Source organism: Polypterus senegalus, chromosome 16, assembly GCF_016835505.1.
Source record: "Polypterus senegalus isolate Bchr_013 chromosome 16, ASM1683550v1, whole genome shotgun sequence".
NCBI lineage: Eukaryota > Metazoa > Chordata > Cladistia > Polypteriformes > Polypteridae > Polypterus > Polypterus senegalus.
The window spans coordinates 25,845,456-25,871,115 of record NC_053169.1 but is presented as its reverse complement, the minus strand read 5'-3'; the positions used below and the strand labels follow the sequence as shown (position 1 = coordinate 25,871,115).

The following is a 25,660-nucleotide window of genomic DNA, read 5'->3' as shown; positions in this document are numbered from 1 at the left end:
AAAATTGACTTATTTGGTCAGAGCAAAAAGTGCTTTGCATGGCGGAAGAAGAACACCGCATTCCAAGAAAAACACCTGCTACCTACTGTCAGATTTGGTGGAGGTTCCATCATGCTGTGGGGCTAGTTCAGGGACTGGGGCCCTTGTTAAAGTCGAGGGTCAGATGAACTCAACCCAATAGAAACAAATTCTTCAGGATAATGTTCAAGCATCAGTCACAAAGTTGAAGTTATGCAGAGGGTGGATATTCCAACAAGACAATGACCCAAAACACAGTTTGAAATCTACAAAGACATTCATGCAGAGGGAGAAGTATAATGCTCTGGAATGGCTGTCACAGTCCCCTGACTTGAATATCATTAAAATCTATAGAATAATTTGAAGCAGGCTGTCCATGCTCGGCAGCCATCAAATTTAACTGAACTGGAGAGATTTTATATGGAAGAATGGTCAAAAAAACCTCCATCCAGAATCCAGACACTCATCAAAGGATATAGGAGGCGTCTAGAGGCTGTTAGATTTGCAAAGGAGGCTCAACTAAGTATTGATGTAATATCTCTGTTGGGGTGCCCAAATTTATGCACCTGACTAATTTTCTTATGATGCATATTGCATATTTTCTGTTAATCCAATAAACTTAAAGGCACTGCTGAAATACTACCGTTTTCATAAGGCATGTCATATATTAAAAGGAAGTTGCTACTTTGAAAGCTCAGCCAATGAGAAACAAAAATCTAAAGAATTAAGAGGGGCTCCCAAACTTTTTCAAATGACTGTACATCCCCCACATCCCAGACCCTTAATAAAACATTTTCCTTAATTATTCAGATCACCACAATGTGCTTCAGTAATACAGGAAACACAATTTATAAGGTCAGCGAATTAACTTTCTTCCTGATTTTTCCATCCAGGAAAGAATCTATATATATAATTCACTAAGGCAAGACAACCATGGAAGGGGCGTGGATTCACTAAGCCGCCGACAAGTGAGACACCTATGGTGCACGCAGGAAGGAGCCACGCCCACCACTCCAAGACCATTGGATACAACGAAAACTCAGAGAGCCACGCCCACCAACTCGGACGCGACAACACAGAAAAACCGGCGTCATTTATATTCGTCTGTCGTAGAGGTCACATGCAGCTCCGACCCACGTTGACTGTTAATAGAGGCATGTTTCTCGCGGAGGTGAATCGCCATATGCGTAAAACTGTTTGCGAGGGGTATCCCATGGGATCCTTAAAACGTTCCTTTACAACTGAGGTTAAAACACAATTAAGTGAGCAGTCTTTAAAAAATGAGTTTTCGGTTACGACGCGACGCATCGTGCACTATAGCAAACTGTTTTACACGCTACATACAGCAATTCGCATCCGCGACAAACATGCGTCTTCTTAGATACTCCTGCACTTTGTACAAAACCCCCTCCCATCGTGGTCGGGTGTCTTGGTGGATTATATATAGAAAGACAGCCAAAACCGCACAGAGCAATGAAAAGTTTACGTGAGTCACAGGTGCATCTGGACTGTACAAAGACGACAACGACTCGAGTGACGAGTTGAAGGTGGGCACATGAGCAGGCAGTGCATACTGAACGAGAAATCAGCAGACTAGCATGATGGAGGGAGCGGAGTGGATGTCCTTCTCCTCTCCTCCCGTTCCACCCTGAGTGCCGCACGGACAATTGTGTGTTGGTTCGTTCTGTGCATTGGTTAAAACCCAATGAAGGAAGCAGTCTTTAAAAACCAATAAGCCCTGTGCCTCTGTTTCATTACCGTATCGCCTGCTTCACCAATGCAGGCCCCGCAACAGGCGATCCGGCGGCATCATTCCCATGACCCGCCGGGCAGCCAACCGGGTAACCAAAGTCTTTGGGTTCAGGGGGGAGTATGGTTACAAAGCTGAAATTTAAAGGAATTGACGATAGGGCACCACCAGGTGTGGAGCCTTTCGGTTCATTTGACTCAACACAGGAAACCTCACCCGGCCCAAACACGGACAGGATTGACAGATTGATAGTTCTTTCTCAATTCTGTGGGTGGTGGTGCATGGCAGTTCCTAGTTGGTGAAGCAATTTGGCTGGTTATTTCCGAAAACGAACGAGACTCCCGCCTGCTAAATAGTTACACGACCCAACAGCGGTCGGCGTCCAAATTCTTAGAGGGACAAGTGGCTTTCAGCCACGTGAGATTGAGCATTAACAGGTCTGTGATGCACTTGTATGTCCGGTACTGCACGCGTGCTACACTGAATGGATCAACGTGTGTCTACCCGCGCGGGGCGTGTAAGCCGTTGAACTCCATTCGTGATGGAGACCGTGGCTTCCAATTGTTCCCCACGAACGAGAAATTCCCAGTACGTGCGGGTCATACACTCGCACTGATTTCGTCCCTGCCCTTTGTAAAGCCCCCCATGGTCGGGTGACTTGGTGGATTATATATATATAAAAAAAAAGCAGCCGGAACCGCAAAGAACAATGAAAAATCAACATGGAAACCGACTGAGGCGGTGTTTGGAAAATTAACAGTCAACGTGACTCACAGGTGCGTGTGGACTGTACACAGACGAAAGCGACTCAGGTAGGGAGTTGGGGCGGGCACATAAGCGGCAGTGCGTACTGAACGAGCGCCGCTCAACCCCGCCCTTCGCTTTGAAGAAGAAAGCGCGACGGCGCTCCTCCGGTTTTCAGTCACGGACAATTGTATGTTGGTTCGTAGCGTGCATTGTTGCAATGTTACTTTTCTTGGTGGTTTATTAAATTACGGATTTTTCAAATGTTTATTTTTTCGTCTGTGCTTAAAAATCATTTAAAAAGCGGCCTGATTATGCATCGTATGCTACGCCGCGGGTTGGCTAATAAATAAATAAAAAGACAGTGAAGTGGGCCTACAGCAGTTCCTCCTAAACACAAGCTCACTTGTGTCTCTGCTGCTCTGGCAAATTTGAATTACCATTTCTTTATATTTGCTTTTAGCTTTGAGAGGTGGTACTTGCTAATTTCCTTCGTTTCTACACAGAAACAAACAGACAAGGCATCTCCGACACTGCCGCACAGTGGATCAGGACTTCCATGTTGTTGAGCTACAAGACTCTCTCTCGATTGTATTTAAATTTCCCTCTGTTACTTTTTTATCAATCCTGTATAGTGAAGTTCTAGAATGTTCTTTGCATTATGTGCTACATTTTCCATGACCCTCTTCAAGCGTGCATTTGCATTATGTGGGTCCAGAAAGGTGTGGCAGTGGGCTTTGAGCCTGCAAGTACCACAAAACAAAGCCTGTTTATTCACTATGTTTCTGAATTTTCCATACAGACGTATCTGCACTGTTGTACAGACCTGAATAAACAAATTACCCACTTGAACCCAGGATCCTAAAATGGGAACAATTCATACAATGTCATTTGTCTGCCACAAAGCAAGAAAAAAAAAAACGCATGCCTAAAGATCTTTTCAGAACTCTTGCAAATATAATGATGCATGACCCTGCCGGGAAAGTAATTTATAACAAATATGTCTGCATGGTCAAGGAGGCAAACTAAGCTTACAGGGAGGAGAGTAGGATGTGTCTGATTAAGACTTCCCGTTTGAATCAGCTCAAAGTGCAAATAATTTTGGTCAAACAAACAGGGAGGCTTCACTTTGTCTTAATTAAAAGGGGTTCTTCTTAAAGTATTCAAAACATAATCTTCTTGAGGACAGAGTTCATGGAGAGTCTGCAGTGCAAGGAATTTTACTTCCTCCAGCCTGCAACACTAGAACTAGAGTTTTTGCTTTTAATTATTCTTTTACATCAGTTAAAACAAAACTTAGCAAATGATTTCCGTAAAACCAGAAAGAAATACAGGATTAAGTACATGAGGAGGATATTACAATACACAAAATTTACAAGGATCAAGAAAAAGTCAAAATAAGGTTAATGAGGACAGACCAAGTTGTAAAAAATATTTGAACATTAGGAGAGACCACAGCTTACGAAAATGGCAGGCCTCTTTGTTGTTTGAGAAAAAAAAAAAAAAGACACTCCTATCAATGAAAAAAACACAAACTATAAGAGCCAGTGTGAAGATGGATTTGGACCAAAAGGAAAGACTTTTGAGTTTCAATTCTGATGGATCCCATGGAAGAAGACACAAAACTGTCCAAATGCACAAGAACACAAATTAACTATCAGCCACATTTTTGTTGGATTTTTCTTAAACATGAACTCTGATAAATCTAACCCAAATTAGTTTCCGACCTTGATTTTCAAACAGCAATCTTATGCAAAGCATTGTGAGAGACGTCTGTGAACTGTGGTGTACTCAAGAAAGCACCAGTCAGGGGGAAGTAGCCGCACAATCTGTTAAGGCCCACACTACTCTTTATCTTCCTGTGTGCTCCTCAGATCAAGCAGAGATTTCTACTCCAAATTATACTCAGAGGACCAAACCAATCGTTATACACAGGTTAAAGTATTCATTTCATCTTAATTGATCAAATGAATTCTTAGAAAACATCACATTCACAGTTTAGTTCAAAATTAACCTTTGAAGCAAAAATAATAAATAGCAAAAATATTCCAATGTTTACCTGATGTAAGAGCCAATCTTAGAAAGTTAAACTCATACTAGTGTTTGCTTCAGTAGAATAGAATACAGTTTTCTTTCATAGCTATTGAATATGGTATAATCTTCACCCCTTCTAGGTTAATATGAGAGAGAATTCTCTTTGCTACATCTGTAATGCAGTGTGTTAGTGAAGTCAGTGTGTGTTTGGACAGTCCCACTGCTAGCATGGACTGAAAGACCCTTTTACCGTTTCTAAATAGACATACACCTTTCAGACAGTTTAGAAATGGCTCTACTGTATGAGCAAACTTAAAGAAACAAACACGATATAGAAGCTTTAAACAAATCTTTTCTTAAACAATAACTTTTCTTTGCTATATTGATTTTTTCTCTATTTTTGTGTGAACTGTTTTACCTTGAATTTTTACTAAAGCTTTTAAAAATGAAGATATTTGGCCAGTGGAATTACTTCCAACGTGTCAAGCTATTGCCAGAATCCCATGAAGCAAACTAAAGCTTGGTAATTTGGGGTAAAACTAAAAAGCAGAAGTACTTATTTTATTGTTTCAGTATGGTCCTTACTTTTTCCTTTTGGATATATCCCCTCACCTCGCAGGTCAACTGTTTTGTTGAACCCAACTGCATTTCGTATTGCATGCTGGGTGAAGAAGGACTGTGACTGCAGATTTTGTTGTCTTACAATCCATCCAACACACAAATTGTCTGTATTTAAAACACTAAAGATGATAAAGTTTTCGTATCGACTGTCTACAAAAATAAAGATTTCCAGCTTGTAAATGATTACATAATATACCTTTATGCTAAATGCACTGCCAGCTTGACCCTGCATAGAAAGAATACAGTCAGCAGCCATTTTATTTTTCTGAAACATTTCAGATTTTATAATCTTTTATTTTGACATATTTACGATTTAAAGACAGTTGTAAAAGAACAATGTGAAACTGAACCCACAACTTCCTTATTTCCCTGACCACTACCTAAAAAATTCTATTCTATTCTGGCTTAAAACCCACCTTTTCTTCACAGCAATAAAAAAATATCTGCTAAGTAACAAAGCACTTTTTACTTCCATTAAACACCGAGTACCATGTTATGAATTGCTTTGTAACGGTTCTAAAAGAAATGAAAACTCCAAAGAATACGGGTTACTACGTAGTTTCAGAGAAAGATGCTTGATAATGCAAACAAAAAAGTAAAGGAAGATAACTTGATAAGGATGATACTATGTTTCTTCATTTACTACAATAAATAATGAAACTGTTAGCACTGGGCTTAAAGGCAGCAACATTCACTTAGTTTATTGCATTCTCTGTTATAGTTTTATTTTTTGGCCACACTGAAGATGCTATTTTTAGTATAGTTCAATAAATAAAGTAATACTAAAAACTTTAAGGGGAGCTGCTTATCCAAGGGAGACAGCGCAAACACCCTGCTCCCAGCCTCTCCACTTTCCAAAGCTGAGAGTGTAGGATGTTTACACCACCTGCCGCTCAGAGTTTCAAACTCTTCGTTTCACTTCACCAGAACACATTTCCATTTAAATAAGTGGTCACCCAAAGAGGTTATCTGTAGCATGACATGCCGCGATGTGAATCCAGCTGCAAAGAGAGCACAATATTTTCATTAGGTTCTTAATGCACAATCATTATTCAAATCTATATATCACTCATACTGAATTTTATCTCATTTAAACCTCCTTTTGAAGTATAAACATTAATAATTGTTACTGAAGTCAAGTGAAGGTAGATTAACAAAACCTCTGGATATAAAATGTTTTAGGAACTCCTATTATACAAGCCCCTGTGGTGGTAGAGCTTAGCCGTGGCTTGCATGGTCTTTGTGTGTTCAGGTGATTTCCCTCAGGGTCTCAGTGGTAAACTGACCGATGTGTCAGTTAGCCACTCTAAAGTGACATTTGTGTATATGTGGCTGTGCCTTGTGATGAAATGGGCTCAATTGCAAGGCCAAGGGCTGCCTGGTGGAGGTTCTTGCCCAACTAGGCTCTACAGTAGCTCTTCCTGGATATGTACAGGGAAAGGGTGGGTTTTGAAAAATCGAACATGGCAAAAAATAAAATGCAAAGTTTTTTTAGTTATACCTATTTCTAGTCTATCACAGAAAATTAAAATAAAAATACTACACCACTATTAACAAGAAACGCTCACCGGCTTAATCAAAGCTGAACGAGAGCCTGCAAGGCCAGCATCCATACACCCTAAGTTAGCTGTAGTTCGCTGTACTCAGCAGAAGGGGCCTGGCATACAGGGTTTCTTTAGGTATTTCAAAAAATGTTTGTTATGCTTATTATTTAAAACAATGTTTGTTAATAAAACTGTTTATATGACAGCTTAAATATAAAATATACTTTGTCATTAAATAAAGATACATAATCTTCCTACAGGAAACCAAAGAACAAAAAAAAACATTTATTAATTACATTAAGCCACCAAACCTGCAGATTAGAAATTTTACATGACCATTTTTAAATGAATGCTTATGATTATGAAAAGGATCTTTGTTCATTCAAGACAAGCTTTATTACAAATGTACCTTACCTTACGTGAACAAAGACAAAAGGGATTATGAATTCTCGTGCCAAAAATCATCAAGAGTTGAACTGAACCCCCTTCAAGGTCAAAGGGGGCAGAAATCTTTTCCAGCAGCACTGGGTGCAAGTCTACAGCAGCACCCGTATAAAAAAAACCCACACTCACACTTGGGGCAATTTGGAATCGCAAATGAATTTAATGTCAGTGTACCCAAAGGACAGGATTGTGCCACTATGCTTCCTAATAACAATTAACACAAAACTAAATTTAATGTTCATTAACCAAGACTACTGTTATTATACATTGTTCTCCTGTAATCTCTACAATATTGATTATATGCCAGGTAAGTGAATAGTTAGAAGAAACATATCAGTGTTTTTGATCATTGCTTTATTAAATGCTAAAATACTTAAAACTCAAATATATTACGTACTGTATAAGTTTAAGAGATAACACGACAGCAATCCAAGAAATGGAAACAAAGCTAAAAAACAATGTTTTATCATCCATCAGCATCATCCCTTAATGTCAAGGAAGAGGGGTACAAGATGGAACTAGAAAGAAAGTGGACCATTTGTTAAAACAGCAATCATATCTTTACAATGTACAGTTTTTAAGTTAACATGATGTAATTGGCTGCGGTGGGCTGGCGCCCTGCCTGGGGTTTCTTCCTGCCTTGCGCCCTGTGCTGGCTGGGATTGGCTCTGGGATATAGCGGGTTGGATAGTGACTAACTGATGTAATTTGAAGCAGTTAGCTATGCTATCCACCTAAAATGGGTTGAAATGCAAATAAAATCTTAAGTAATTAATATAGACCTCAATGTTAATGTTTGCAGTCCATCATGCAATCCATGTGTCTCTGTTATATGCCATTTGGTATGGGATTTACAAAAGCAGTGTTAATGTCTGTGATGCGCCAACAAAGCAGCTGGACAGACACACAGACAGACATTTATCCTCTTAAAGTGAATAAACAAAGTAAAGAAGAATTAGCATTAATTCTTACAACTGTCAATTATACTGTATTACATTTTAAATTAAAGTTAAGAATTTAAATCTATCAATTACTACACTCATGGGTGCATTATATCTAAACAATACAAAAATATAACCAGACAGGTTTGAACTGTGGCAGCTGCAGCACCTTAAAGTAGCACACCAGCTTGTAAAGACAAATAGGAATTGCATTCCTACCTACTGACATCCATATGCCACTGCATCTGTAATACGTGTTTGTGTAACGATTGTGAAGAAGTTAAATTATTTACTTTGTTACATCTGACAAAGCAGACTTTCTTCTCGGCTTGTTTTACTACACAGCCAAGCCTATAAGAAAAATGTTGACTGTACTATGCAATGCATTAATGTTGACCCCTATAGACATTTTAAGTGCTGTAATAATAGATATATTGATTTCTTAGCAATTATGAATACTTATTTTTTTCATTATTAATAATATAAATTAGAGTACTTTAAAACTGTCAAAATAATTTCAACACTTGGGCCATCTTCGAAGTAACAAAATGTGACAGTAAGATTAACTTCTCTGTCTAACAGCCTGGTATCTTTTCTGATTAATTAAACAGACCACCCACAAGTCAAAAATGTCACTTCTGACCTTATATTTCTTTCACAGTGTACATTCACCAAATGTTTTTGTTTATTTTGGACCACATTTTTCCAAATTCTTTAGGTCTTAAAGCTACAGTATACTAAAATTTCCAAAGACATATTTACTTTACATCATAATCGTTATCACACTCAAGCTGACAAGTACAAAGATAAAAGGGGAAAATTCCAGATCGCAAAAATTCTTGCACGGGGCATCAGAAGCAACATAAACCTGACTATAAAGGAGGACTGAGATACTTGCAGGATGAATTTTGTTGATTGAAAGGCATCTGTTTTTTTGAAAGGCAAGGGAATATTTAAATATAATAACTCTTTACTGTTACTTAAAAAAAAAAAAAACAATTAGGGGAGCTTATTAAAACTTTTCTGCAGAATAAATGACTTTACCGATTCCATAAATTAACTGGATTAAGGGTGAAACAGACATAGGCCCTGTAAGAGAGTCAATACTTGTAAACTTGAATAGTTTGACGCTCCATGCTTTATATGCGTCAGTAATGTAAGCTAACGAAAAACAATAACTTTCTGTATTTTTCATGTAGTATACCCAAATTATTTAAAGATTTACATTTTAAATAAGGAATTAACTAACTAATATCATTATTAACTCTTGACATTCTGAGCTCAAAACATTTAATTTGTTAAAGCAATGTATGAATGTTCAAAGGACTACATCCGTCCTTCCATCTTCTCAACCCGCTTATCTAGAGTAGGGTGATGGGCAGCTGGAGGATATCCCAGCAGTATACCATTCATTAACCTAAATTACAACAAACTGAAGAAGAATTTTTAAAAATGAATGAGAAATTTCAAATTTCCAAGTCATTTTAAGTATTGTACTGTATAAGCTATGCATCACATAGCCTTACATAATAAGTATCAGGACAGTGAACTCAAACTTCCATTTGGCAACAGACACATGCATGTAATTTGCATTTCAGTAGGACACAAAAATGTAGAAAGTCTTTTATTTCTAAGTATTTCTGGACATATTTGCTTTAAAGTGTTGGAATACTAAGTTTGGTTTCCATTAACACCCCATCAATTGTTGATAAGAAAGGGACAAGAAATAACTTTTATTAAAAGCAAATGTTTGTTTGTAGACACCACACTGTCTATATCAGTTCTGTAACACACTAAAATTTCCAAAATCTTGGTTTGTTCTTTTCAGTTGCATCGCAAAGTGTCTCCCATAGAAATAACTGTTTGTTCTGGTCCCCTTTTTCAGAAAGTAAAATGCATTTCGATTACAGTGGTGCTTCATAATTTGAACATTCCAGAGTTCAAACACTAAGTTCAAGAGAACTTTGATATGGAGTTCACACAATGCTTCTATGTTTAACCTGCACATGCAGTGCAAAAATACAGCAACTGATAGTGTGAGTGTGTTGAGCATTGGTTATAAATTGTCACGCACGTGATAAGGGGACAACGAAAGGGCCTGAGGAAATGTAGTTCCACACCGAACCAGGGGGTGGCAAAGTGCGCTAATTCTCTCTCTTAATTCCTTGCAGACCATTCTCGGGAAATCAAGCCCTGTTTTGGGGCAGCCAACGGCATCACTTCCGGTTCTGTTCCTGATGACTTCCGGTTCTGTTCCTGATGACATCACTTCCCCTACAGGCCTTTAAAGCCGCCATCTTACCACCAAGGAATCAGTTTTGTTTTGGACTCCATTGTGTGAACAGGTCTTTGTTTTTTGACAGTTTTTACAGCTGGGAAATATTATATGGGAGGCTGCCCCAAATCTTCCCAGTGTCTCGTCTCTGGGTTATTCTTGAGACAAAAAATATACACAGTATATATATATATATATATATATATATATATATATATATATATATATATATATATATATATATATAAACCCGATCTATTAACCATGACATCATTAAAGAGAAGTGTTGAAGAAATGAAGCCGAAGAGGAAGGTTGTAGTATTGTAGTATCAACGTTTGAGGTGAAACAGGAACTTACCATGAAGTACAACCCCCCCACCCCTTTCCCTTTCCAAACAGCAACCTTTCTCTTCCTCTCCACCAGCCACAATTGGACATCACCTCTCCTCACTAAGGTACAGTAAATAAAATTTTCACTTTATTATAAAGTATTATATGTATTGTTTTCATGTTGTAATGTATTATTTATGACATTTAACTGTGTTATTTTTACCTTTAATTATGTGTATTTGCTGTTTAAGTTTATCAAAATGGGTTTTGTTTAGGGTCTGGAAACTGATTCATTCACTTTCCATTATTTCTAATGGGGAAAACAGATTTGGACTTCAAACAATTCAGAGTTCAAACGGTGGCTCCTGAAATAAATTAAGTTCAAAGTATGGGGCACCACTGCATATTCATATCAGGTTTGATTTGCCCACTCTCAGATATTTTTTTTACCCCTTCAGAAATGATCTCCTGCCTCAACAGTATTTTTGGAGATACTGTATTGTTGCATAATATAGTACTGTACATAACCTGCTAATGAGTCTATGCAGATTTCTTTAACACCAGCAGCCTAGATGTTTCTGTTCATTTCTGATGTCATTCTGCAATTTCAGTCAGTATCCCTGCTTTGCACCCTCTGTTATCTGGGATATGGCATCCACCCCGCCTTCTGCATAGAACCCTAGTCTGGATTAAGCAGGTTAGAAAATGTCATGACATTTTAAATGCATAATGCGTATGTCAGAAAGTCCTCTGTCAGGTTAAATGGCAACCTCTAATGGCAGAATATTAGAAACACTTGTAGAACTTTTCTTGCATAATTCGGGGTGAACGTTCAGGCTTCATACTTCATTCGTTACTTTGTTTACTTGCTGCACGTTGTGAGAATAGTTTGTCCTTTTCTTATATCACTTGAGCCATTAATGCTGTGCGTCCTTGCAGGAAAAGCACAGCAACAGGAATTAAAGTACTTTCTGAGTTCAGATTGCATTTGAGGTGATTCCTTACTTCGATATTTGGAAAGGAGAGTATACAACAGCAAAGTTGTGAAACTGTGGAGTTAATAGCAGCACCTCCCGTGGCCAGACATCTGATCGTGTATACAGTCGTTTGGACTTTACTCCAGCCCTCACTTATAGTGTATCTGTGCATGCTCTGTCCACTTCACTCATTTCTTCTCTATTATACTGTCTATACTAAGAACATCCATCCATTTACAGATCCCACTTAACAAGTTGAGGTTTAACTGCAATTAAACATATGAACACAAATAAAAGCATTTTACAACAAAATATTTCATACCATTGTTCAGCTTAGCAGGGTATTCTTCAAGGAACTTTAATATTTCACTGAATATGATCTGTCTGGAAAAGCAAAGTAAAAAGAAGATATTTATAAAAAACTCTCTTTAGTGCTTAGTTGCTTAATGTATATTATTAGAACAACAATATTTCTATTCATTTTAAGGATGGGCAGGGATAACTGTGTAACCAGACACCCATTCGTACAACAATACCCATATAAAAATAGAACAGTATTCAAAGACCTACAACAATGTTTCAGTGGGAGAGCACCAGAAACGTAGTGAAACAAGGAATACTGAAAGTAACCAATACCATTTTTAGATAACATTGCAGAGATTTTAAAAATGGCAACCAACAGACATTCCAGTGCTATCTATTTTTTCCCTCAAAATTCAAACAGCACTCCCTACATTTCGTCAGGCAGGAGGCTCTACCATACCTTCTCCAACAGAAGCATAAGCTTTGCCAATTCATCTGTAAGATTCTTTTTGAGAGTTTTGTGAAGGACAGTGTAACACTCAGTACAACAGCATTTTGATGGCTTTTGTGTCAGTAATAAAAAAAAAAAAAACCTATACAAGAACATTTATTAATTATTTAAATCATAGTGAAAACTATGGGACTGTTGGCAAGAGCAGAGAGTCAATCCTCTGTGGTACCACTGGAGCACAGATTGAATGTTTAAAGCCATCTTGTTACTGTACTAAGTGTAGGATGCAGACACACAATATTTTAGATTTTACTGCAAATGTGCCTTAAGCAGTTTCTCCTCTACAGTGAAGACCTCTTTTTGATAAACTTTGTCTTCAATTCCCAATATATGCAGCTGAAAGTTTATGACTGCAGCTATCACCATGCTGCACGCTCTTTATAAAATAGTGTGATCCAAAGTCCCCGTGCTTTCCTAGCAAATTCTAAGAGCATGTCACGTATAAAACCAGAAGGGCAGAACACTGGCTGAGTGGAACAAGTATATATGGGTAGCCATTACTCAATTTCTTCTAAATGTCAGCTGTTCTCTCTAATATATCATCTGATTAACCAGCTTTTTGAAATGCTCATTGAAATGGTAAATGGTTTACATTTTCACACATAAAGAGAACCTTTTCCTTTCAAATTTGACAATGGTTTATTAATTGTGGAAGTAAATATGAAAAGTCAAAAAATAAACATGAAATGTCAAAAAATACATTGTGTGAATGGTTAAGTATGCAGAAGAGAGTCTATATAAAAAAACTTGCTTAAAGTATCTATTAATGTGAATAGTTAAGTAAGCAGAAGATGAACTGATCACCAAAAGGCGCACAGTTAAAGGTGACACATTTCTTTTCAGCATTATATTCAAGATTAGACCATTTTTGTTTTGTACCACTGTAAAGTGAAAACAGGAAAGGAGCACCATGCAAACATTGGGTAACCCAAGATATTTCAGGCCTCAGATCTCCATTAGCTCATCAGTACTACAGCTTGTCCACAGACATCATTAGGAAACCTCCGGTGATGCAAATGTCAATGCTGTAGAAATTCTCTGAATTGTCCCAACAAACAGCAACCATGGGCTCCTCTAATTAGCTGCCTAGAACTCTGAAAAATAAAAGAATTGGTGCTCACAAAGCAGGAGAAGGCTACAAGAAGATAAAACGTTTTCAGGTAGCTGTTTGCTCAGTTCATAATGTTATTAAGAAATGTCAGTTAACAGGAATAGTGGAGGTCAAGCTGAGGTCTGGAAAACCAAAAACACTTTCTGAAAGAACTGCTCATTGGATTGCTAGAAAGGAAAATAAATCCCTCCGTTTGACTGCAAAAGATCTTCAGGAAGATTCAGCAGACTCTGGAGTGGTGGTGCACCGTTCTACTATCACTGCAGCAAGACCTGAACAAATGTGACCTTCATGGTAGAATCAGCAGAAAAAAAAAAAACTTTACCCGCATCCTAGCCACAAAATTCAGCAGCTGAAGTTTGCAAATGAATATCTAAACAAGTCTTATGCATTTTGGAAACAAGAATTGTGGACTGATGAGGTCAAAATAGAACTTTTTGGCCACAACATTCAAAGGTATGTTTGGAGAAAAATGATGCTGAATTCCGGAAAAAGAATGGCGGTGGATCGACAGAGCTTTGGAGCATGTCATTGGTAGAGGGAAGAATGGATTCAAATAAATACCAGCTAATTTTCGAAGCAAACATCATACCATCTGTAAAATAAATTGAAGTTAACAAGAGGATGGGTCCTACAAGAAGATACTGATCTCAAACACACTTCAAAATCTTCAACAGAATACCTCAAGAGGCACAAATTGATGGTTTAGCCCTCACCCTCACTGTCACCTGACCTAAACATCACTGAAAATCTGTGGATAGATCTCAAAAGAGCACTGCATGTAAGACGGCTCAAGAATCTTACAGAATTAGAAGTCTTTTGCAAGGATGAAAGGCGAAAATACCCCAAGTAAGAAGTGAAAGACTCTAAGCTGGATACAAAAAATGTTCACAAGCTTGCCAAAGGAGGTCTAAGTACTGACCATGCTGGGTGCCCAAAGTTTTGCTGTGAATGATGGAAATGAAAATGTAATCTTGTTTAAAATATTACAGAAATGTGTCATCTTTAACTTTATGCCTCCTGGTGATCAGTTCATCTTCTGCTCACTTAACTGTTCATGGTAACTGACATTTTAAGCAAGGGTGCCCACACTTTTGCATGTCACTGTACATGCTACTGTAAGAGTCATGAGAATAGTCTACAAAGAGGTACAGTATACTTGCCACCACCATTTGCTGTGGCTGCAGTTAACAATACTCACTAACATGAAGGTGGTAGAGAAACAGCAGTGAAGTGGCCAAGATAGCCAGAGATACTCTCCTCCCTTAATATTTATCCCAAACCATTTTGCAATATAAAAGTGCCAACATTTAACCTTCTAGTTAAACCTCTTAACTGCACTATCCTGATTACCTCTTCTTGTTTGCATTTCATTTTACACGCATAGGAAAAGCCAAACACCACCTGTTAACAATGGGTTTGCCTCTTTATTTCACCTCAATCAGAGGCCATTAAAAATGTACACAATGTCAAATGCACGTCTTTAAAAAAATGTCCACTCATAAGATCGATCGTGCAAATCATGAACATGAAAAGTTCATTAACATTTTAATTGAGGTATGCCCAGTTGACGTGAGAAGAAAACAAAAACATTCAGTTGTCAGCATTTAATAAACCTCTGGAGTATCCAGTCAGTCAGTCAGTCAGAACAGGCCAAATCGCAGTGTGATGACCTAAGCCAACTGGCCGCCCACTCCTTCCCAGACATTCCACAATATTACATATTTTTTCTAGGAAATCTAATAAGAAAATTACAGTTTGTTCTTTCATCATGGATTGTATCACTCTCAAGATCTCTAATGTTACTTACCATGGGTAGGAGCAGGAGCTTAGAAATGTAGAAGTAGCAGCAACTGCCACAACAGCATAACAAGAAGCAAAACAGAACAAACTCCACTTGATGATGACGTGCTACAGACTCTGGACACATTTAAGAGAACTGTAAGATTTCTAAATAAAATAATCTAAAGCACATTCTCCTGCAAATACACAGCAAATGCTTTTTGCTCAGATTTAAGCAGTTTTTTTTTTTTAGTCATTTGTTACAGTCTCACATTTAGAGTCACAACTGAACAAAGCTATAAATGTCTTTTTTTGCAAAATTTAGTTCTCTTATTACGCATCATCTAACAGGAACTTTATAAATGGTACAACATATATATCTGTTTTTGAATAATAAATGTAATTAAATGTGTGTATATTTTTTCATTGTATGTATTCCTATTCAAGCCGCACTTATACTTTGTGTATCTGCGTAACTGCGAAGGTCTGCAGGAGGTAAATTTCTTCAGCAGTCACGTCATGCAGGCCTGTGCATCTGCAAACGCGTGCCTCCAGAAATTTGGGTCAGAGCAGTCCAGTGTGCATTGATTACACACGCACTGGACAACAAACCATGGGCAAGTTTGTAGAGAAGCTATCAGCATGTGCTCCTCAAACAGTTGTACTCTAAACAGAACATGGTGTACATCCTCTGTATGCAGCTTTCACGGTTTGCTTATAAACTTGCCTTTATTAAAAGTATTTTCCCAGGTCTGGTGCTACTCTAGATTCTGGCCATATTATTAGAGAACAAGTAGAAGAAACAAATGGAATACCCCATGTAGAAGTAAAAACAAGCTCAGAGTTTATAGATTTAAAAAATTTGACAAAGGAGAAGTACCCAAGGCCTGGAAAGTTACAAATGTAGTTCTAATCCCTGAGAAGGCAGGCAAAATGTATCCTGGTAATTACATTCTGATAAGTCTTACTTCTGTGCCATGCAATACTATGGAAACTATAATAAGAAATAAATTAGCATTTAGAACATGCAGATACAACATGGTAGGGAAATACGTGAGGTACTCAGCCGCTGCAACTTGTTTTTTTTGTTTTTATTTTGTTTTAAACTTAAGCTCGCCACCCGCTGGTTGAGAAACACTAATATATAACACAGTACAAATATGATAAAAACCCTACTGGTTCAGGTGATCCTGGTAGCAGTATAGATGGCATTTTGATTTGGTGGCATTATGGTCAATTGCACCTTTAAGGCTCATCATAAATTTCCAAATTCATTGAAATATCTAGAATTCTACTTTAGGCACTGGCATATGAAAAAGACGCGAAGTAAAATACACACATATGCGTTTCCATGTGCTTTAATAACCTGGTTATTCACAGAGTTTCTAAAATGCATGTACACCCTTATTCTGGATAGAAAAACTGGGTTATTGGTCTCTGAGAAACTAGATTAACCAACACAGATTTCTCCATTAGTAATACAGTTATTAGGCCATGTAAAGCCTTAATCGGGTTACGGTTAAGGATTGTGTAGTCTGTGCACGTCCGTTGCACTCTTTTTGCCTGCTTAGCTTTGCACACACTTTCAGAAGCCACAGGCTGAAACATTCACAAGATAAATTTCCTGAGAAAATAGGCAGGCTGATCACAATATTCTTTCTGCCTTTTGAAATAATCTGTCTCAATATTTCAGAAACCCCTAAATTTATGTTGATGAGCTGAACATACAGTGGGAGCAGTGTATTGGGGTTAACATGCTAAATGTAATTTATGTCAATGTCAATTTATTTATATAGCACATTTAAAACAACATAGTAATGCTGCGGCCAAAGTGCTTTACAATAATAGAATAAAAGAAAAAATAATAAACAATAAAACATAAATAGTAATAAAATATATGAAAATAAAATAAGATAGATAATAAATAGAAATAATGTTATATGATCACAAAGAGGAAACCATCAGTATTACTGAAGGTCACGGAATGCAAGTGAATAGAAATGAGTCTTTAATCTCGCTTTGAAAAGTTCAATCGTAGACGACTCCTTAATATGATGAGGTAAAGAGTTCCATAGGCGAGGAGCAGCAGCTGCAAAGGCCCTGTCCCCCTTAGTTTTACACTTAGTACGAGGGACAACAAGAGACAACTGACCAGAAGATCTAAGCACTCTGGATGGCTGGTGTAAAACACACAGTTCAGATAAATAGGCCGGAGCAAGCCCATGTAAAGATTTAAAAACTAGCAGCAAGATTTTAAAATCAATTCGAAAACTGACAGGCAGCCAGTGTAAAGAAGCTAAAATAGGAGAAACAGAGTCAGACTTCCTTGCCCCAACCAGAAAGCGAGTGGCAGCATTTTGGACTAACTGTAACCTGTGTATCAGAGATTTGTTAATCCCAGAATACAGCAAACTGCAATAATCAAGGCGAGAAAAAATAAAAACATGAGTAGCTTTCTCAAGATCTTTAGAAGATAAAAAAGGCTTGATCTTACCTAATAGACAAAGTTGGAAAAAGCAACTCTTGACTACAGAATTTACTTGTTTCTCAAAATAGAGGTTACTATCAAAGGTAACACCAAGATTTATTTATGTTACTGTAGCCCAATTAACTTTTTAAAGTAACAAGTAACCTAACGCAATGCTGGTTTTATTAAAGGAAAAATACCTGCATTATTATTAAGCAGCACTGGGTGTAAGGCAAGTAGTACACGTGCCAGAAAGTTGTTGCTTCTTTGCAGGGCTCAATTACACAGCCAAGCAGAAAAGAATGCGCTGCACACAACCTGGTAACAGAAACTATTAGTAATGTGACAGTTTAGTTTTAATTCAGCTATCATGACTCTTGACACTTGAATTCTCACCAACTGTCCTTGTGCACATTTTAGTGCACAAAAAACAGCGCATTCACACTAAATGCCAATGGACAAACAGGTGTGGGTTTGTATTGCCTACTTATTTATTTTAATTGCTCTGTCTGTTGGTACATTTGTGTACTACAGATCCAGCCAAAATTGATTATTAAAGTTTAATTGAATTATAGGGGATCAAATTCACAAATGCATTATGTGAAACACTCAACCAAGCCGAATAACCAGTCAATAGTTCAACTGAAAAGTATGATGAAATATTGGCAACACTGATTTCACCAAAATTTTGCTTCCTGACAAGTGCTGTGTGTTATAATCTTGATTTTGGGCTTCTGATCACAAAAAATACCTTTAAAGTTTTTTATTACATACCATTTTATTGTATTGTCTATTTTTGCAATTTCCTCTCAAATTATAAGCACACTAACTATAACTGGAACATATTTGGTGACGTAAAAGTAGTGGCACTGCTGCTATTAATTCAACTCAGATATCCCAAATCCTGTTGTTTCATTTGCGAATGGAAGAGCCGTGCTAAAGAGACCCGTTGTGTTACAAAGAACTTGAGGCATTTGGTTCCAGAGCAGAAAATTGTGGCACATAAACAACTTGTCAACACAACTCTTCATATAAAACTTTTATATATATTTTGTGAAGGTAATGAAGAAGTTTGGTGAAGGATTTTGATATATATTTGACACAGATATTTATACAAATAACCAATGCCAAGATTAAGGAAGGCATTTTTGTTGGGCCACAAATTAGACAGATCATGAATGACAAGCGGTTTAAAGATCTACTAGTAGGGCTGCAGGAAATTTCATGGAAGTCATTTAAGGATGTTTTTGAAAACTTTCTTGACAACTACAGATCAGAGCACCAGACTACAGTATATCCAACTGGCTGACAACATGCAACACCATGAAGTGCAACACGTTGCTAAAAATTCACTCTCTGCATTCATACTTGGACTTCTCCCCTGCTAATCTTGGAGTAATCAGTGACAAACATGGTGAAAGAGATCACCAGGACAGTACAACAATCAAAAATCAATATCAGGGCAAAAAACTCCACACCTGACTATTGTTGGACACTACAATGAGACGTATCAGATGCCGAGTACAAATGAAAATCAGCAGCAAAACATTTTTTGCTCAGATAAACTAATGCAATGGGTCGGCATCATTAAGTGATTAAACACACTAATTTAAGTACAATTTAAGTACAAATGTATTTCATGTTTCTCCAAATTCCTATGTGATACAGTTAATCTGAACTTATATTTGTGTTCAGACTGAGGCAGACAATCACAACCAGCTAAATTGTTTAAGGAAGCAGAAGTTCTGAAAATGTTTGTCTAGTGTTTTCAGTTTCCAACTGACAGTGTTCTACTTTTGTTGCTTTTCCATATACTATAAGATCTCTTCAATGTCATGATTGACAATATATTTTATAAATGAACTTTCGTGGCAAAAGTCTTTCCATTTTTTGCAGTCATAACTGCCTTTTTTGTTGCGAGCTACTGTAGTGCTTTACTGTTGAGACCCACACCATTGTTGTGGTCTAGCAGGGACGACTTAATTCTTTGCAGTGCTGGATGTAATTTTGAACATTCATAATCATGAATAAGATTTTTTACTAGGCTGATTAAGTATTTCAAAATGTTCTCTTTTATCCACTGCTGCATAAATCTGAATCTACACAGCAGTTAATCAGGACTCAGACAACAAAAGATGTTCCTGCCACACTCAAAGCTATAGCTACCCGGTAGATTAGTGTAAAACGGTGAGTTGAAGGAGGCAGAAGAAATGTGTGTCACAAATGATAGAATGGCTCTTAGAAAGTGGAACAATAACACAAAAACAGAAAAATCAGTGTATGAAAGTTATTATCAGTTGTTCAAGAAAGGAAACAAGCTACTATTTACTTGCTGCAATGAACAGTCAAAGTTTTAGAACAGAACATCCATAAGTGTGGTACCTCAGGTATAAGGCATCACTCATAGTGAATCTTTGGTCCAAGAACAAACCAAGCTGACATTCACAATAAACATAAAAGTGAGGAGGAATTTGAAAAATCAAATCAGCCTAAAAAAACAAGAATTTTATTTGGATATTTGACCATATTATGCCGTCTCTGGTAAACTTGTATAAAGAAATTACGCAACACACTTCCACAGAAAAAGACTTCAAATATGTTGTGGCACAGTACGGGACAGAACAAAAGAGCATGCAAAGCTGTTTTTGGGCTGCCTATAATGATTCATATGTGTAATGCATCCAACTCTAATTTATTAATGTATGAAATGACAGTAAAACTATTTTACAAAAACAGAGATTATGAATATTGACCAATAATACACTTTAAGAATTATATTCATGGCATGCAGTAAAAATGTAAATTGCTTTATTTTTAAAAGATGCCCTGCAGACAAAAAAGAAAGATTCCAGTGGACCACTATTTAGGCAGACCTTATCGAAAGCATAATAAATTTAGTAAAATAAGATGCAACTCAGATAAGGTTTAAATGCATTAACACAACATCACAGTGTACAGCAATAAAAAGTAAAAAGATTTAAGATTCAAAAGTATCCAAAAATACAGTGAAAACTAATGAATTATTTATCTTATAAAATAACTACTGAACATCAAATAGAATTTAACGTAGCACTTCTTTGGAAAAAAAATTGCTAATTAAAAGCCGCAAAATTTAAGCAGAAAAGTGTCACACATGTAAGTGAGCTGCTCTACAGATTAATGGAGTTCAGCTACCATCACTTTACTGTCACACTCGCCAACCACCACGCACACACCCCGGGACTTTCTGGTGCAGTATATTAAAATTCAATGGCCTTTCCCATTCATCTGACACCTCCTTCCTCTCCAGGCAAGTGACATTTTTACTTGGGAATAATACGAGTAAACTTGAATGAGAGTATTCACCGCCCCATTTCCTCTAGTGGAAGGGAGTCTCCTGCATAATCCCATGAACAAACAGAGACATGGAGTCAAGCCATACTCTGTTTACAGAGCAGCCACAAAGTTAATGGGATAGTCTGGGATAAGTGTCTCCTGATATTTGATATGAAAGAGATGACGCCAAAAGAGGAAAAAAGCACAAAAAAAGAAAAAAAAGCACGGCACAGGCAAAAACTTCCTGCCAACACCCTAAACAAAAACTAAGAAAACAAACCAACTAACGAGTAGAAAAGTTTGATTCACTTGTTTTACAGCAAGAGCATTTTGCATACCTTAAAAGATTTCTTCTTTGTGCATGTAACAATGGTGAAAAATGTGAAGTCCCACAAGATGTTATATAAAAATACAAAAAGTACACTACTCAACACTGGTAAGCACTTATATTATTTCAGGTCTAGTGTGCAGTGTAATAAAATATAACCATCTTAACATTATAACAGTACAGAAAGAAGACTTTTAATTATAACATTCTCAGCCAATAACAGATTAAATCGAGATAATACTGCCATTGTTACGTGTTTAACAGTGTAGTTCTTCTGGTAAAAGGTTCTTCTCTGCTTTGCATGCCTTACTGTCAATAAGCAGCTGACTGTGATGTACGGTGTTTCTTTCTGAAAGAATTTCAGGAAAGTGAAAGCTTATTCTACAGCCTCTCTGGTTTTTCTTTAAATTAAAATTTGTGCCATTTTCTCCCTTGTACTGATACATTACTTCAACTCCAACTACCACAACCTCAACTGAAATCTTGGGATTGGTTTTCAGGTGCATCCATCCATCATTCAACCTGCTATATCCTAACACAGGGTCACGGGGGTCTGCTGGAGCCATAGAATGCAAAAGCACCTAATGTGTACGCCATGTTTGTATATATGTCCGCATGAAACATCTTTTTAATTTCGTCACACTTCTTCTTCAACAAAATTTATCATTCCTCTCTGCAAAACTCTTCAAGCTCTATCAGACTGCAGGGGGATTGTGAGTAATCAGTCTTTTTCCAGCCACAAATCCTCAGATTCCTCAATTCTTAGATTGAGATCTGGACCCTGACTCAGTGACTCCAGCACATTAACATTGTTGTTCTTAAGCCATTCCTGTCTGGCTTCGACTTTATGCTTGAAGTTGTCTTTCTGGAAAAGAAATCTCCCCAAGACACAAGTTTCTTCTAAAATGCATCAGACTTTCCTCTATGATTTCTCTGCATGTTGTTGCTTTCACTTTACCCTCTGCCTTCACATGACCTCAAGAGCCGGCTGCAGAGAGGAACTAGAAATTCCCCCCAAACCCATGCCCCTAACCCCACCGAACCATACCCCCCCAAAATGATGCAGTCTGGGTAATGGGGTTTTAATGCTGATCAGCTTTTGGCTTACGTCAAACATGGTGTTTAGTCTAGTGGACACAATTGGTCACAAAACAATGGAACATTGTTCTAAAGATTTCAGACTCAAAGTTTTAAACAGTGTCTTTCTCTTTGTCACACTCCCAATAAAGCTGTGACTGGAGAATCACCTGTGCAAAAGTTGTTGTCTGCACAGTTACAGCCTGTAACTCCTTCAGAGTTCTCGTAGGTCTCTCAGTCTCACTAGTGGTCTTCTTTTTTTTGTAGAGAGCCTCCTCCAGGCAGATTTTCAGTTGTGCCATACTCTTTCCATTTCTTAACAGTTGATTTAACTGGATATTCATTGTCTTGGATATTTTCTTCTCTATCCTCTGACTTGGTCTTTTATATCACCTTTACATACGGTTAACAGGAGTGTCCTTTTGTCTTCATCGTGCAGTTTAGGCCACCATACTGATTCACCACAAGCTGGCCCTTGCAGACAAAGAATTTATACTACCATGAATTGAAACCCGTTGACTGCAGACAGCTGATCTCCTTTTAACTAATTATTTGCCACCTAAAACCAAGTGGCTGCACCAGTGATGATTTAGGTGTGTCATTTGAAAACTTTTGCAATTACTTTGTTTTTATATTTGTAAATATTTTTTTACTACTTTCAGAAATCTGTTTTCACTTCAATAGTAAAGATTATTTCTCTGCTGATTAGTGTCATAAACGGCAAATTAAATTCACCATGATTCAGTGTTGTATCAAATAAAATATGGGAACTTCCAAAGAAGTGAATACTTTTTATAGGCATATGGTATCTATAAAGAAAACACTGGAATTCTTATTCATGCTTGTTATCTCAGTAAGCAAATAAAAAAACAGTAAAGACACCGTGCAATCACACAATCCATCATCCAACTCGCTCTATCCTAACTACAGGGTTATGGTGGTCTGCTGGAGCCAATCCCAGCCAAAGCAGGGCGCAAGCCACGAAACAAACTCCGGGCAGGGCATCAGCCCACTGTAGGGCGCGCGCACACACACTAAGCACACACAAGCACACACTAAGCACACACTAGGGACAATTTAGGATCGCCTATGCACCTAACCTGCATGTCCTTGGACTGCTTTAGAAACCGGAGCACCCGGAGGAAACCCATGCAGACAACATGCAAACTCCACACAGGGAGGACCCGGGAAGCGAACCCGGGTCTCCTAACTGTGAGGCAGCAGTGCTACCACTGTGCCACCATGCCGACCACAATCATACAATGTACAGTATTATACAAAAAAAAAGAATAGTATACAACCAAAGACAGTGTGCCCAGAAACTTAATTACTAAATAAAACTACATTTTTAATAAAACTGAATAAAGAGACACATTAGGCCCACAGCTTACCAGAAGAACATTAGTGTATGGCAGGATCCAGTCCTGGATGCTGATGAAATGGTTCAAGATTTGAATTTAAATATTTTAAATATTTAAATATTCTATCTAGGTTAACAGATGCAACATGGCAGTCTAGCTTGCCAAATTCCTATTAAATATATTTTATCTGCAGTCCCAGCACTGTGATTATCCAGATTAGATTGAAGAGGACCCATTTTCAACTTGTGTATGACAATCTTCCTTGGTTTTTATTCAAAAACAACAAGGATTACAGTGGGCATGACACATCTATAATTAGCCACAGGATAACGTCCGTATGCGTCTCAGTTGTTGAAACACAAAAATATCCAGTGTGGATTTATGGTGTCTTCAGGGCTCACCATCTCACTAGTTCTTGCTAGCAAAAAAATGAATAGAATGAATGTTCTGTTCAGAATTTGCAAACATAAGGAAGAATAACCCAGGATCTGGTGAAATAAGGTAAAACACTACTTTTGTTTTTTATCAATGAAAGTGGTTATCTAATAGTGATAAAAGCAATGCCAATGACTTTACAAATACAGGTATGGTCTTGTATGTATTATGTTTGCCGTGGAAAACTATTAGGCAGGAGCATAAGCATAAACACCACCATTTGAGAGAGAGAGAGAGAGAAAACTGCAGTGCATGCCGTGGCACACAACTCGGTAGGTGGAAGGGGTTAAGAGGAATTTGAGGCCAACAAGAAAACTCCAGAGGTGGCAGGACTTCCTGGCCATTAGATGCCACACACTCCCAGATAGAAAAGGAAGGGGACAAACTAAGGCCCTATGGTTAGAGTGTCACATAAAAGTCAAATAAATTGCCTTTGTTATGTAAAGTAGAACATAACATTCTCTAACCTGGTTAGTCCCTGTTAGTTTCACAGGTTTCTGGAGTTTATCCGGACAACACTTAGCACAAGGCAGGAAGCAGCCATGAACAATGCCCATATTTATCAAGCACCTCAGAATTAATCTTAGAAATTACACTAAAAGTCTGACTAAGATAAGAATTTGTTCTACCCCAGAGAAGGACATGAGAAGTGGTTATAAAGCATCCTATGCCCACCCTCGGTAAGTAGTAGGAGTTGACGTTGCAGAATAAATGATGTCACAACTTATTAGCCCCCAAAGACTCCAAATGGCATTTATGACAGCATTTTGTAGTTTTCTGATACTAATGCTAAGGCTTCAACACAAAGATTATGATGAGGATGATGATGATAACATTTTTCAAAGTACTAAGAAGAAGAAGACAAAGATAAAAAACATAAGGTCAGATATTGCTCTAAGCTGCATGTAATTGTTAGCACTTTGCAACATCAATAATAATACTGTAATGTGCACACAGATGGAAAGACTGAGACACAAACTCATGGAATGAGAGTAAATTCTGATACTGGGCAAGTTTATTTAAAGATGAATGATCCACAGCTGTACTTTCAGAAGACGTGATCACCTTCTCGCTGTTATGGCAGTGGGAAATGCCTTGTAAAGTAGCACTTATTAAAGTAGCCACGGCTGTTTCGCCATGTTCGCTCCTCCAGTGCTCCCATTCATCTTTTAGAGTCTCGTGCTGTGCCCCGCTCCATGACCCAGTTTCTTCTGTGAGGCCCTATTTATTCAATGCCCTTGAAAAGTATAAAGTGAATGTTTCAGGGGTTTATGGAATACAGAATTCTGTGT

At 37.7% G+C, this 25,660-nt stretch overlaps 1 long non-coding RNA gene across 1 annotated transcript in view; it reads right to left on the bottom strand.

Annotated features, from left to right (window-relative positions):
* Positions 1–5,422: 5,422 nt before the first annotated feature.
* Positions 5,423–25,660, bottom strand: part of LOC120516796 — a 79,358-nt gene continuing 59,120 nt past the window's right edge. Inside the window, exons 4-5 of the long non-coding RNA XR_005630916.1 lie at positions 12,001–12,062; positions 5,423–6,168 (exon numbers count right to left, since the gene is read on the bottom strand). This is a non-coding gene — a long non-coding RNA (uncharacterized LOC120516796). The remainder of the gene's footprint in view (positions 6,169–12,000; positions 12,063–25,660) is intronic.